The 14,954-nt window shown below is 38.6% G+C and overlaps 1 long non-coding RNA gene across 1 annotated transcript in view; it reads right to left on the reverse strand.

Annotated features, from left to right (window-relative positions):
• Nucleotides 1-8,458: 8,458 nt before the first annotated feature.
• Nucleotides 8,459-14,954, reverse strand: part of LOC140597340 (uncharacterized) — a 63,868-nt gene continuing 57,372 nt past the window's right edge. The window contains exons 2-3 of the long non-coding RNA XR_011999198.1: nucleotides 14,523-14,739; nucleotides 8,459-8,481 (exon numbers count right to left, since the gene is read on the reverse strand). This is a non-coding gene — a long non-coding RNA (uncharacterized lncRNA). The remainder of the gene's footprint in view (nucleotides 8,482-14,522; nucleotides 14,740-14,954) is intronic.

Genomic DNA, 14,954 nt, shown 5'->3' on the forward strand with positions numbered 1-14,954 from the left:
TGTGATTCATCATATCAGCAAGAGAAAAACCAAGAACCATATGATCCTCTCATTAGATGCAGAGAAAGCATTTGACAAAATACAGCGTCCATTCCTGATCAAAACACTTCAGAGGGTTGGGATAGAGGGAACTTTCCTCGACATCTTAAAAGCCATCTACGAAAAGCCCACAGCAAATATCATTCTCAATGGGGAAGCACTGGGAACCTTTCCCCTAAGATCAGCAACAAGACAGGGATGTCCACTCTCACCACTGCTATTGAACATAGTACTGGAAGTCCTCGCCTCAGCAATCAGACAACAAAAAGACATTAAAGGCATACAAATTGGCAAAGAAGAAGTCAAACTATCCCTCTTCGCCGATGACATGATACTCTACATAGAAAACCCAAAAGCCTCCACCCCAAGATTGCTAGAACTCAAACAGGAATTTGGTAGTGTGGCAGGATACAAAATCAATGCCCAGAAATCAATGGCATTTCTATCCACTAACAATGAGACTGAAGAAAGAGAAATTAAGGAGTCAAACCCATTTACAATTGCACCCAAAAGCATGAGATACCTAGGAATTAACCTAACCAAAGAGGTAAAGGATCTATACTCTCAAAACTATAGAACACATCTGAAAGAAATTGAGTAAGGCACAAAGAGATGAAAAATAGTCCATGCTCATGGATTGGCAGAATTAATATTGTCAAAATGTCAATGTTACCCAGGGCAATTTACACGTTTAATACAATCCCTATCAAAATACCATGGACTTTCTTCAGAGAGTTAGAACAAATTATTTTAAGATTTGTGTGGAATCAGAAAAGACCCCAAATAGCCAGGAGAATTGTAAAAAAGAATACCATAGCTGGGGGCATCACAATTCCAGATTTCAGGTTGGACTACAAAGCTGTGGTCATCAAGACAGTGTGGTAGTGGCACAGAAACAGACACATAGATCAATGGAACAGAATAGACAATCCAGAAGTGGACCCTGAACTTTATGGTCAACTAATATTCGATAAAGGAGGGAAGACTATCCATTGGAAGAAAGACAGTCTCTTCAATAAATGGGGCTGGGAAAATTGGACATCCACATGCAGAAGAATGAAACTAGACCACTCTCTTTCACCGTACACAAAGGTAAACTCAAAATGGATGAGAGATCTAAATGTGAGACAAGAGTCCATCAAAATCCTAGAGAACACAGGCAACACCCTTTTTGAAGTCGGCCACAGTAACTTCTTGCAAGATGTATCCATGAAGGCAAAGGACACAAAAGCAAAAATGAACTATTGGGACTTCATCAAGATAAGAAGCTTTTGCACAGCAAAGGATACAGTCAACAAAACTAAAAGACAACCTACAGAATGGGAGAAAATATTTGCAAATGATGTATCAGATAAAGGGCTAGTTTCCAAGATCTATAAAAAACTTATTAAACTCCACAGCAAAGAAACAAACAATCCAATCATGAAACGGGTAAAAGACATGAACAGAAATCTCACCTAGGAAGACATAGACATGGCAAACATGCAGATGAGAACGTGCTCTGTATCATTTGCCATCAGGGAAAGATAAATCAAAACCACAATGAGATACCACCTCACACCAGTGAGAATGGGGAAAATTAACAAAGCAGGAAACCACAAATGTTGGAGAGGATGTGGAGAAAGGGGGACCCTCCTGCACTGTTGGTGGGAATGTGAAATGGTGCAGCCACTCTGGAAAACTGTGTGGAGGTTCCTCAAAGAGTTAAAAATAGATCTGCCCTACGACCCAGCAATTGCACTGCTGGGATTTACCCCAAAGATACAGATGCAATGAAACGCTGGGACACCTGCACCCCGATGTTTCTAGCAGCAATGTCCACAATAGCCAAACTGTGGAAGGAGCCTCAGTGTCCCTCAAAAGATGAATGGATAAAGAAGATGTGGTTTATGTATATATACAATGGAATATTCCTCAGTCATTAGAAACGACAAATACCCACCATTTGCTTCAACGTGGATGGAATTGGAGTGTATTATGCTGAGTGCAGTAGGTTAATCGGAGAAGGACAAACAGTGTATGTTCTCATTCATTTGGGGAATATGAATAATAGTGAAAGGGAATATAAAGGAAGGGAGAAGAAATGTCCGGGAAATATCAGGAAGGGAGACAGAACATAAAGACTCCTAACTCTGGGAAATGAACTAGGGGTGGTGGAAGGGGAGGAGGGCGGGGGGTGGAGGGAAATGGGTGACGGGCACTGAGGGGGGCACTTGATGGGATGAGAACTGGGTGTTATTGTGTATGATGGTAAATTGAACACCAATAAAAATTAATTTATTAAAAAAAGAAATGGATTTCATAAAGTTTTGCCTATGTTTTATACAGTTTAATAAGATATTATACAGAGGTTACAACCCAATATCTACTGGAAACAAAATTTTAAAAGAGAGGTAAATTTTAATGAATTGGGTTACTTTGAAAACTATTGTAGTTTTAAAGATGTAACTATTAGTATCACAATATTAGCTGTAAAAATAGGCCAAAAGTTAGAACTATAGCCCACTGGTGATAATTACTTCAAATCTGTACCCAAAGTACACCAGAAAGTATCACTCTATGTTATTTTTGTTAGAGAACTCTGGTCTCTCTATATTTTATCAACTCTGAATTCTTCTTAGAAGTCTTTCATATTAATGGTTAGATCCAAGATTTATAAACAAAATGTGACTTATAGCTATGCCATATGAAAAAGAGCACCCCTTTGTGGTCTTTTTGCATTACAGGCTTGTCTTGTACACTTTTTGATTGAAAATTGCCTCAAGATATTTGGAGTAGACATCACTTCTCTCTTGGGAGAGAATTCAATGAGTTGTGATAACAATGAGAAGGCCGCAGGTACTGTGAATAATTTAATTGGCTTTAGCCAGAAGCAGACAGCAAGGTTGCCATTGGTCTGGCAGATACTTACCCCTGTTCTGGAGCCCATGGCATCTCCAGGGCAATGATTCTCAGCTGCTCCTTCTTCCGAAGGCTGGCTCACAAGTCAAGGGAGGTTTCACACTGTTGGAGACCAATAAAAGCATAGACTTCAAGAGGTTTCTAGCCGTATTAGGAGATAGCATGGAATGATACCATTTTGGGGAATATTTTCAAACACAATTTTAAATGGATCCCACATATATATTATATTATATATGTAGTTAAGCATATAATACATAATTATGAATTTCTATTTGTAATATATAAATGTGCTCTGGTTGAAACCCGAGCATGAGGCTTTTATTCCTCCTCCCTCCTCTTTTTGCTCAGTGGCTCTTGAGGCACCACAGGATTCCAGTGCTCTTTAAAATGAGTTGAAGTGAGACAGAACATAAAGACTCCTAACCCTGGGAAACGCACTAGGGGTGGTGGAAGGGGAGGAGGGTGGGGGGTGGGGGTGAATGGGTGACGGGCACTGTGGGGGGCACTTGACAGGATGAGCACTGGGTGTTATTCTGTATGTTGGTAAATTGAACACCAATAAAAAATAAATTTACTATAAAAAAAATAAAATGAGTTGAAGACTCCTAACTCTGGGAAATGCACTAGGGGTGGTGGAAGGGGAGGAGGGCAGGGGGTGCGGGTGACTGGGTGGCAGGCACTGAGGGGGGCACTTGATGGGATGAGCACTGGGTGTTATTCTTTATGTTGGCAAATTGAACACCAATAAAAAATAAATGTATTATTAAAAAGGAAAGAAAAAAATGAGTTGAAAAGAATCAGCATCATTGAGAGAAAAGGACTTGACTTGATGTCAAACCACCTCTCCAGAATACAAACTCCAGTGCCCCCCATTTATCAGCTATATGACCTTTGGCCTATACCTCAAGCTTGCTATCAGTTTATTCATCCCTAAAATTTGGATGAAAATAATGTCTAAGAACATAAAGACTCCTAACTCGGGGAAACGAACTAGGGGTGGTGGAGGGGGAGGAGGGCGGGTGTTGGAGGGGAATGGGTGACGGGCACTGAGGTGGACACTTGACGGGATGAGCACTGGGTGTTTTTTTGTATGTTGGTAAATTGAACACCAATAAAAATTAATTAAAAAAAAAAAGAAAATAATGTCTAAATCTTAGAAATGTTCTAGAGATTAAATAAGATAATGGATGTAAAATACATTTCTAATAAAGCAGTTAATAGAACTAGGAGAAGTTCCCCTGAGACTAGTGTATTATTGGAGTCTAGCTAATCGCAGCTAACTGGCAACACCCAATTTTGTAAAACAGAGTTTAGATTCAGAACCTAGAGACATATATCATCAACCCTCCATAGTTTTGACATGTCTTCATTTTTTTTCTATAGTGTAATTCATGTCTTAATGAATTAAGATGAATCTAGTGTCAGGTCTGATAGTATTCTGATATAAGACACAGGTTTGTTTGTTTTTTTCATCAGTAACAGAAAAATCACCTGTTGAATCCAAGCCAGTGGGAGTGATAGTGATTTCCAAAAAGGCACACCTGCAGAATGATACCAAGTCCCCATCTGGCATGGGACCATCCACCTACATGTCTACAGTTTATTAAGTCACTGAAGACTGGAATCTCCATAATGACACTTGACACTTCCTTTTTCTTTATTTTTCCAATGAATGAAAAATGAACCCCTTCCAAGACCCAGCTATTTCCATTTAAAGTTTTTTTCCTGGGTCCCATATATTCATATTGAGGATATTTCCCCACAAAATATCTCCTCTATCTTCAATGCCTACCATATCTATCATATTACATACTTTTGTATTGTGTTGTGTTGTATATTTTTATGTGGATAATAAAAATCATTCCATAACTCAGTAAGTTAGACAACCATTTCATTTGGTTATGATTCATATAACACTTCAGTGGAGGCTCATCTGAGCAGGTCTGGTCTCAGCTGAGGTCACTTGTGCACTTGCAGTTAGCCTGCAGCTCATCTGGAGTCAACCTAGGTGTCTGTCTATTGGTGCTGGCTCTCAATTGGTCCCCATGTCTTCCATAAGGTAGCTTCTCCTCCTTTCATAGGGTGGAGGAAGAGTTCCCAGAAGCAAGAGAGACTTCTCAAGAGTTAATGTGGGAGAGGATGTGCAAAGATGGTGGTTCACAAGACAAGGAGGCATTATTTCTTGAGACCACACATCCTAAAACTCATGGCAGCACCACTACTACACATATCCTCTTCTTCACTGGCTTTTAATCCTCAGTTCTGAACTCTAGCATTTCCTAAAGGGTATTCCAAGTACGGTAGGAAAAATATTTGAAATAATAACTCATTTTTACCTCAGGTATTCCTTCCTCATCCTTCTTCCTGTCTTAAGCTGCCTTAAGAGGCAACTAAATCTCCTCCTCATGGAATAGAAGCAAGAGGGGAATAGGAGGAAAAGGGAGTTCTTTGTTGCTTATGAGTTTTACAGATTTAGCTTTCTAGGAAACAAAAATGATTCATGGCATAGAGTCGAAGATTTAGGTGGCAATCTCATGGGAAAAGCCCAAAACCACTAGGTAGGTACATGGGATATCTGCACCTTTTCCTGCATGGAAACCAACAGGAAGCAGAAATTCCTCACAGAATAGCGAGCTGACATGTCTAAGAGAGATGGGGCCCTCTATGTCCACGCAGTTTCTTATACCTCAATATGGACAGATCAGATAGTAAAAGTATTTCCATCATTCCCAGAATAGTATGGAAGAAATAGAAAGCCACTGAGATGGAGAGATGCCTCAGCAACAGGAGTACCGACCAATTTCCTAGTACCAGACAATCAAACTAGACATCAAGTGAGCTACTTAGAACTACAGAACTGTACATTTCTGACATATCCCAGTGTATAGACTGAGATTGGTATCAGAGCATATAGAATATATGATCCATGCATTGTTTTCCCTTTCCCTGAAAGGATTCCCTTGTCAAATAGTTTTGGGAAATTCATATTTTCCTTTTGGAAGTCATATGCCGCAGTTTTTCCCCATATTTATTTGTCATTATTTGACCCTTTTGAAGTGACCCCGTTAATTAAGGAGCCTTGAAACATTAATAAACATTTCTCTAAATTTATTTTAAGTCATAGTTTAACATTCCACTCCCTGCTAAGAAGCCATCAATGGATTTCAATAAATCTTTGGTTTTTTTTCCTCTTTTCGTGAAAAAAAAAAAAATGTCGTCTTTAAGATCCTCCACAATGCAGCCTGCTCTAGTAATTAGTATTGTCTTCACTCTTTCCCAGTGCAGATCCTTTACTTAACTGGTTCAGACATTTCCTTGGCTCTTGAACAAATCACACTCACTTTTCTACTATAATTCTCACCTCTTCTTGGACTCTGCATTGCCACACACAAAGTAGGCTAGCCATTTGGGCTCTCCACTCCGAGAAATTTCACAAAGCCTTTCGGATATCAATTTAATTGTTCTTTATAAAACATGAGCACTTGACCCTACTAGACATTGGCTGATATGCTGCTTTGACCATCAGGAATTATGCTGATGTGCTCATACATTATCCAGAAAATCCAAACTCCTGTGGTAAACAACTGTATCTTGTGTTAGTTTTATACTACTTTTAAAGCCTGGCTAAATGTCTACTCAAAAAAATGTACAGATGAATATGTTCACTTTCCTAAGAGTATAGAGATTTTATAGATACTGGTAAAAACTGCAAGTTTTAAAACAAGAGGTAGAACACAGCACATGAAATTTTAGGGGGTGACAATAAGACATAGGTTTGAGTAATTGTTTTAGATATGACTTCACAGGCTGATTCACATGTGCTTGGATATACTATTTTCATTCATTATACCAAAAAAAGTGATATTGGTGTGATATATTTGGGAATGATTGTAAGTTTGTATGAAATTTCTTTTAAATATCAACAATCCAGAATAAAAGGGGCAAAAAACATAGCTGGGCAATGCAGCTATGAGTTTTTAAACCAAAGAAGATATTGAAGAAAGAAAGAAAGAAAGAAAGAAAGAAAGAAAGAAAGAAAGAAAGAAAGAAAGAAAGAAAGAAAGAAAGAAAGAAAGAAAGAAAGAAATTGAAGAGGATATAGAAATACAAGGAGACATAGAAAAGCTGAAACTGAACTAATTTGTCAACTGTGACTCAGAGAAGAGATTTCTCACATAGGGAAATAGTTAATAAGTGTTAGTTTTTCCCTCAGGATACTCAAGCATAATATCTCTGAGAACAGCAATTCATTTCCTATTTTTGAGGAAAAGATCCTGAGAACTCTGATAAACTGCAAAAGGATCTAATTGCGTAATCTAGAATGAATGACAGGCAATTAGGTGTTCCCATATTGGCCTTTACCATACCTGGGAGTAAGATGTGTGTAATCATTAGTTAATACGCACTTAGTGATACAGTTAAGGTTAAACATTTCTAAAAGTAAAATAAAGGTACTTAGAATGACTATCTTACTTTATTCCAGAAAGAAAGTTACTCTGAGGCTACCAATATAAGGAAACTAATTCTCATAGCTGGTCTGGATCAATTACCATGATGAATAACATTATATATATATATATATATATATATATATATATATATATATATATCACTCAATTTTTATTTATATGAGCAACATGTAAGAATTTGGTGAATGAAATATATCTTAGTACAAGAAACCAACTTTTTTTTTCAGAGAGCACTGAACAATGCCTTTTATATTTTTCTGTAATTCTTTCTATGCTAGTCAAATGGGCCAATACATACTCTGAAGATTTATAGTGGATGGTGACTATTTTCCAGTTTTGTTTTGTTTTACTCACCCATTGCATAACTGGTGCTATGAACAAATTGGTTTCTTCATAGTCTTGGGCCTCAATGTCAGTATTAATTTAGTTGGCTTGCTCTTTTAAAGAATGAAGTCATTCCTTTGTCAAATAAAAGAAACAAGTAGAAAAACCAAATTGCCAAAGGAAAATTGTAATTTCTTAAAGTGGATAAAGAGAAACTGCTTTATTAGAATGGAAGGTTTTCCAAAATGTAAAAGTATAAAACTAGCTGGGAAACAAAACAAAACAAAACAACACCATCCTCAGGATAATAATTATCTCTGGGCAAGGAAAGAGTAGGATTAGGAGAAAGGGGAAAGAAAGAAACTCCAAGCACACATACATCAATTTAAATTCTTGGAAGATTTCAAAATGCTTACACTTCACCATGTGCTTCATACTAATGAAGAACATGTTGTAGGTAACTTGATCATATAAATATCTACCACATACCCATGCACACACAAACGCACACATTGAATTGTATATGTAAACATACAAAACACTGTTTAATGAATAAGTAAATAAACGACAGAAATTTTAAGATTTTCTATTTATTCATAAGAGACCGATAGAGAGGCAGAGACACAGACAGGGGGAGAAGCAGGCTCCTCACAGGCAGCCAGATGCGGGACTCGATCCCCAGACCAGGATCACATCCTGAGCCAAAGGCAGGCAGATGTGCAATCGCTGAGTCACCCAGAGGTCCCTAAAAAACAGAATTTCTGATCATTCAGCAATTTTGTCTGTGATTCCTCTGTATTGATGATCTGGTTCACTCAGTCCAAGTGGCTGAACAGTAGTATTCCATTATATGATGATACATTTATGTGTGGGCACATCTAGTCAAACTTTCTAGAGGCTTACCTAGTTTATTAGCTTTCAAAGAAATTGATTTTTAAAATCATCTCCATAAATGTTTTTCCTAGGCTCTTTGTGTTTTGTTTTTATAATTCTGTTGCTTAAACTTTCTTACTCTTTTGATTTCTTCATCTATCTGCTTGGATTAAATGCTAGCTCATTGTAGTAAATATATTGAAGACTATTCATAACTTCTAAGTATGGCTTTAGCTATACCTCACAAATTTATTTTTCATATTTTAGTTTGTTGGTAATACCATTACAGTTTATGATTTTCCTTGTGAAGTGTTTTTTAACCTAGTCATTATTTAAGCTTTTGTGTTTTTTTTCAGATTTTTCTAACCTGTAGGATTTTAATTATTAGTTGTAATAGTTAATTTCTAATTAAACTGCATTGTAATCAGATAATACGGTTTGAATAACTATGACTCTTTGTGATTGAGAGTATACAGTTAATTTTATAAATATTTAAAATGTTGCATGCATGCTTTAGGAGAATGTGTATTTTCTGTTGTATTCTCTTTTGAGTGCAAGGATATGTAAACTCACAATTATGTCAAACATGTTACTCAAATTCTCTATATATTCTCCAAATGTGTAGCTTCTGAGAGAGGTGTTAAATTTTGCCATTATGCTTCTATGAGCTTTTCCCTTTTATTTTGTAATTCTGAGTTTTGGTAGCTGTTGGCTTTTGGTATTTTATAGTTTAAGTCTATATTATTAGGCACATACAAATTTATAATTTCTAGAGCCTTTTCATGATTATAGCTTATATGCTTTATTCACATTAATGCTTTGACTTCATATTCTACTTTTTAAAAAATTTTATTTATTTATTTATGACAGAGAGAGAGAGAGAGAGAGAGGCAGAGACACAGGAGGAGGGAGAAGCAGGCTCCAAGCTGGGAGCCTGACACGGGACTCGATCCTAGGATTCCAGAATCGCGCCCTGGGCCAAAGGCAGGCGCTAAACTGCTGAGCCACCCAGGGATTCCCCTTCATATTCTTTTTTTTTTTTTTTAATTTTTATTTATTATGATAGTCACAGAGAGAGAGAGAGAGGCAGAGATACAGGCAGAGGGAGAAGCAGGCTCCATGCACCGGGAGCCTGAAGTGGAATTCGATCCCGGGTCTCCAGGATCGCGCCCTGGGCCAAAGGCAGGCGCCAAAGCGCTGCGCCACCCAGGGATCCCTCCCCTTCATATTCTACTTTGACAGATATTGTTGCACTAGCAATTTTTTTTTTTTTGCTTCATATATGCTTAGTCTATTTCTTTTTTTTTCTTCCTTTTTATATTTTCTGTTTTAGGTTGTTTGTGTAGCAGTGTCCCCTGTAAGCAGCATATAATTGATTTTTTTTATATCCACACTGACAATTTCTGATATTTATTAAAGCGATTTAATCTATTACATTTACTGTCATTACAGTGTATTTCGAGTTATACTGACACACCATATTTTGCATTTTTGTTTCATCAAAGATTTCTTCAGAGAGAGACTCTATCTTCTTAGAGAATACATAACTAATCAGAAACAGATTGTTCGAAACATGGATGTTGAAGATCTTTCTGTGAGATCTCAGAATGGAAATAAGGAACATGTTATTGGAAACCATAAAAAAGGAGAACCTTGTCATAAAATGGCTGAAACTTGGCTTAACGAGTGTTCTAGTATTTTGTGGAAGTTTGAACTTGGAAACAATAAAATCAGATATTTATCTGAGTAGATTGCTCAGGAAAGTTTTAAAGGAGCTTGTGTCCTCCTGACTGCTTATACTAAAATGCAAGAAGAGAGAAATGAGTTGAAGAAGGTATAAAGCAAAAAGAAGTCAGGACTCAAAGATGTGGAAAATTCTCAAGTTTCTGAATTTCTCAGTTTGTCATCTCTGCTCTAGCACTTGTACTCATGCTCTTGCTGCCCCTAGACAGTTCCCTTCTTGTCCTCTTCCCATCCAAGTCTGACCTATAGAGTCAGCTTCCCAACAGTCTGTCTTGATTTGTTCAGTCATGTTGGCATTTTCTCTTGTGAATTTCTGTAGCCTTATAATCATTTTCCTGTGATTTTTGTGACATGTAGTCTTTAATGCCCATTTCTTTTTTTAATTTAACATTTTCTGAAATTGAAATTTCAATGTTACTCTTTTGTCTATGTATATATGTATATCTTTTCAGCAATTCTAGGGCTAGCCTCAAATGCTTTTTATGGATAACACACATGTAATCCACGGGTTCTAGAATATGAGGAAATAGAAAATATGAGTTCTGAATGGTTCTCAGATGGTTCTCCATGGCACCTACAAGAGCAGGGCTAGAGCAGTGTGAAATTTAAGCAAACCAGTGGAGCCTTGCCCTGGTCACTCCTACAGCCTTGAACAAGCAGCTCAACTCTTTTTTTTTTTGATACTTTTTGCTCTATTATTTTATTTATGGATCTGAGCAAAAAGTTTTGTGAACCCAAAAATATTGTTATAAATGTGTAGTATGTTTTAGCTTTGTCTCTCTTAGGAGAACACAGGCTTCTGCACCCAAAGAGACTGGCACAGTTATGTCTAGATAATTGGGTCAGCTTATTCTTGATTGGATTGTGTGCAAACATGCAGACTACATCCATAGTGATCAACCTCTTAATTTTTTCAAACAACTCTGTGCCAATCTCCTAAATGTTAGTTCCCATCTAACATTTTCTTTAAAAAAAAAAAAAAGTGTCTCAGGCCTCCCAGAATGAACACGAATTTTATAGCATTAGTATTTCTTTACAGACCACAAATTTTAGATTTCTTTCCAAAGCACATGAATGGATTTTAAGAAAATCTGTAAATGGCTATAATTTAAGAGGAAAGTATTATCCTTAAGAGAAGATTAGAATTTGGAGGGAAAAACAACCACAACTTTTATCTAGAAACGTGTTACTTCTCCCTCTGCCCCTTTTCTTGCATGCTCTCAATCAATCAATCAATCAATCAATCAAATCGTTATTTCAAAAGAGGAAATGGGCTCACACAATTGTGGAGTCTGGCAAGTCTCAAATCTATAGGGCAAGCTTGCAGGCTAGAAATTCAGGTAAGAATTGATGTTATAGTCTTGAGCCCAAATTGCACAGGCAAATGAGAAATTCAGGCAAGGTTTCTATGGCACAGTCTTGAGGCTGAATTCCTTCTAAGGAAACTGGTCTTTGCTCTAATGGCCTTCAAGTGTTTGGATGATGCCTACCCACACTACGGAATGTAATCTGCCTAACTCAAAGCCTACTAATTTAAATGTTATTCACATCAAAAATATATTCACAGTAATGTCTACACTAGTTCTTGAACAAATTATTGGGCACCATAGCATAACCACCATAGCATAACCACAATAACATATAAAATTAACCATCACTGTGTGTTATTACCTATTAGGCTCTGTTTTCTTCTTTCCCTCACTCTGCTCTACTTAGTTTTACCTTACTCGACCAAATAAAATGCAGTATGATTTGAGCCTTGTAAGGGTCTCCAATCTGCTACAGACCTAAAATCTCTGAACTAATCAGGAGTTCAAAGAGCTCTCTCTAGCCACAAAGACCAAATTCCCAACAGCTTTGTGTATCAGAGGTTTTCCTGCATAGTAGGTTTGGTGGAAGAGACGATGAGTGAAAGCAGCAAATATATATGTGGCAGGCTGATCTCAAAATGTTAATACACATTTGCCACTGAATTCACATCATGGATGGTGTATCATTTGTGTCATTATTGCTAGCAGTAAATTTTCATGAAGTCTTTAAAACTGTACCTGATACATATTTCAAGACTGATGGAGTGTGGCTAGGTAAGAGTGGATCTGAGCTGCTCTTTCATTCTGTATTTGGAATCTCAGCAGTCATCCTCTGGATTACTCTATTAGGTATCCTACTAAGATTTCTGCAGTATGATCTCATTTAATTCTCATAGCAACCCGATGAAGCAGGTGCTTTTTTTTTTAATAATAAATTTATTTTTTATTGGTGTTCAATTTGCCAACATACAGAATAACACCCAGTGCTCATCCTATCAAGTGCCCCCCTCAGTGCCCACTACCCAGTCACCCCCACCCCCACCCCCCTCCCCTTCCACCACCCCTAGTTCATTTCCTAGAGTTAGGAGTCTTCCATGTTCTGTCTCCCTTTCTGATATTTCCTACCCATTTCTTCTCCCGTCCCCTCTATTCCCTTTCACTATTATTTATATTCCCCAAATGAATGAGACCATATAATGTTTGTCCTTCTCTGATTGACTTACTTCACTCAGCATAATACCCTCCAGTTCCATCCATGTTGAAGCAAATGGTGGGTATTTGTCATTTCTAATGCCTGAGTAATATTCCATTGTATACATAAACCACATCTTCTTTATCCCTTCATCTTTCAATGGACACTGAGGCTCCTTCCACAGTTTGGCTATTGTGGACATTGCTGCTAGAAACATCGGGGTGCAGGTGTCCCAGCGTTTCATTGCATCTGTATCTTTGGGGTAAATCCCCAGCAGTGCAATTGCTGGGTCGTAGGGCAGGTCTATTTTTAACTCTTTCAGGAACCTCCACACAGTTTTCCAGAGTGGCTGCACCAGTTCACATTCCCACCAACAGGGCAAGAGGGTTCCCTTTTCTCCATATCCTCTCCAAAATTTGTGGTTTCCTGCCTTGTTAATTTTCCCCATTCTCACTGGTGTGAGGTGGTATCTCATTGTGGTTTTGATTTGTATTTCCCTGATGGCAAGTGATGCAGAGCATTTTCTCATGTGCATGTTGGCCATGTCTATGTCTTCCTCTGTGAGATTTCTGTTCATGTCTTTTGCCCGTTTCATGATTGGATTGTTTGTTTCTTTGCTGTGGAGTTTAATAAGTTCTTTATAGATCTTGGAAACTGGCCCTTTATCTGATATGTCATTTGCAAATATCTTCTCCCATTCTGTAGGTTGTCTTTTAGTTTTGTTGACTGTATCCTTCTCTGGAAGCAGGTGCTTTTATCACCATCCTGATTTTATAAATGACAACAGTGAGGCTTCAGAAGTGTAACTAGTCTATCCAGTGTCATGTAGGTAGTAAATTATGAGGAAGGATTAAAACTACGTAATGGGATTCCAGACCTCATGCTCTTGACATTACATAATGTTTTCCAATATACACATGTAATCAAATATTTAAAATTGTAAGAGAAGAAATCAAAGAAGCAATTTAAAGACACTTGCAGACCAATGAAATGAAAACACAGTGGTCCAAAAACTTTGCAATCCAGCAGAAACCTTTCTAAGAGGGAAGTTTAGAGCAATCCAGTCCTACCTCAAGAAGCAAGAAAAATATCAAATAAACAACCTAAACTTACACCTACAGAGGCTAGAAAAAGAAGAACAAATAAAACCCCAAACTAGCAAAAGAAAGAAAATAATAAAGCATAGAGCAGAAATAAATGAAATAGAAACTAAGAAAACAATAGAACAGATCAATGAAACCAGGAGCTGGTTCTTTAAGAAGATCAACCAGCCTGTACCAGGGCCCCAGCAGCCTCTGCCTCCTGCCCTGCATGCCGCCCTCCCTGGCCGACCCTGTCAGCCACTGTTGGGCAGATGCAGCCCTGCAGAGGGTCCCCAGCTTGGCCTTGCCCCACTGCCGGCCCTCCCGGGGAGCTGTCCTTGGGGCTAAGGGCCTGCAGGGGCCACATGCGGCTCCATGCCCCCAGGTGGGTGGGCACCCGGTGCTGCTGCCCCTCAGCAGCCCGTTGGGGGAAAAGAGGCTGTAACCCGTTGATAGTCCTTTTTGGCTACTCCTTTTGGCCGTCCAGCCAAGGAAGGACTATCAGGCTCTGGGAAGGCATCGTGCACTTGGTGAAGACCGCAGGTGGGCGCCTGCTCAGCCCCTGCTGGACGTGCCCCCAACTCACCGCTTCCCCTCTGTGGGGCAATTCCCGGAGGCTGCTCTGGAGAGAAGGGGCCCTGCCGGTCCATCCTGGATGAAGAGGCGTTCTGAGAGCCTCAGATATCCTTCACACGCTCTGGACATCAAGACCACATCCAATCCTGGGCATGGAGAGGTCGGTGACTCCATTCTTCAAACAATGGGACTGCATGGCCTCTAACTCTTCTGACTTGGCTTTTGCCCTGGAAGAAAGACAACAGTTGAATATACACAGATTGCTGCCCTCTTGCTGCATCAGTCAGGATATCCAGGTTCTAAGAATCATTAAAAATTTTGAGCGTGGCCAGGCGGGGCAAGATGGCGGAAGAGTAGGGTCCCCAAGGCACCTGTCCCCACCAACTTACCTAGATAACTTTCAAATCATCCTGAAAACCTACGAATTCAGTCTGAGATTTAA

The sequence above is a fragment of the Vulpes vulpes genome, unplaced genomic scaffold (assembly GCF_048418805.1).
Source record: "Vulpes vulpes isolate BD-2025 unplaced genomic scaffold, VulVul3 u000000685, whole genome shotgun sequence".
Taxonomy (NCBI): Eukaryota; Metazoa; Chordata; class Mammalia; order Carnivora; family Canidae; genus Vulpes; species Vulpes vulpes.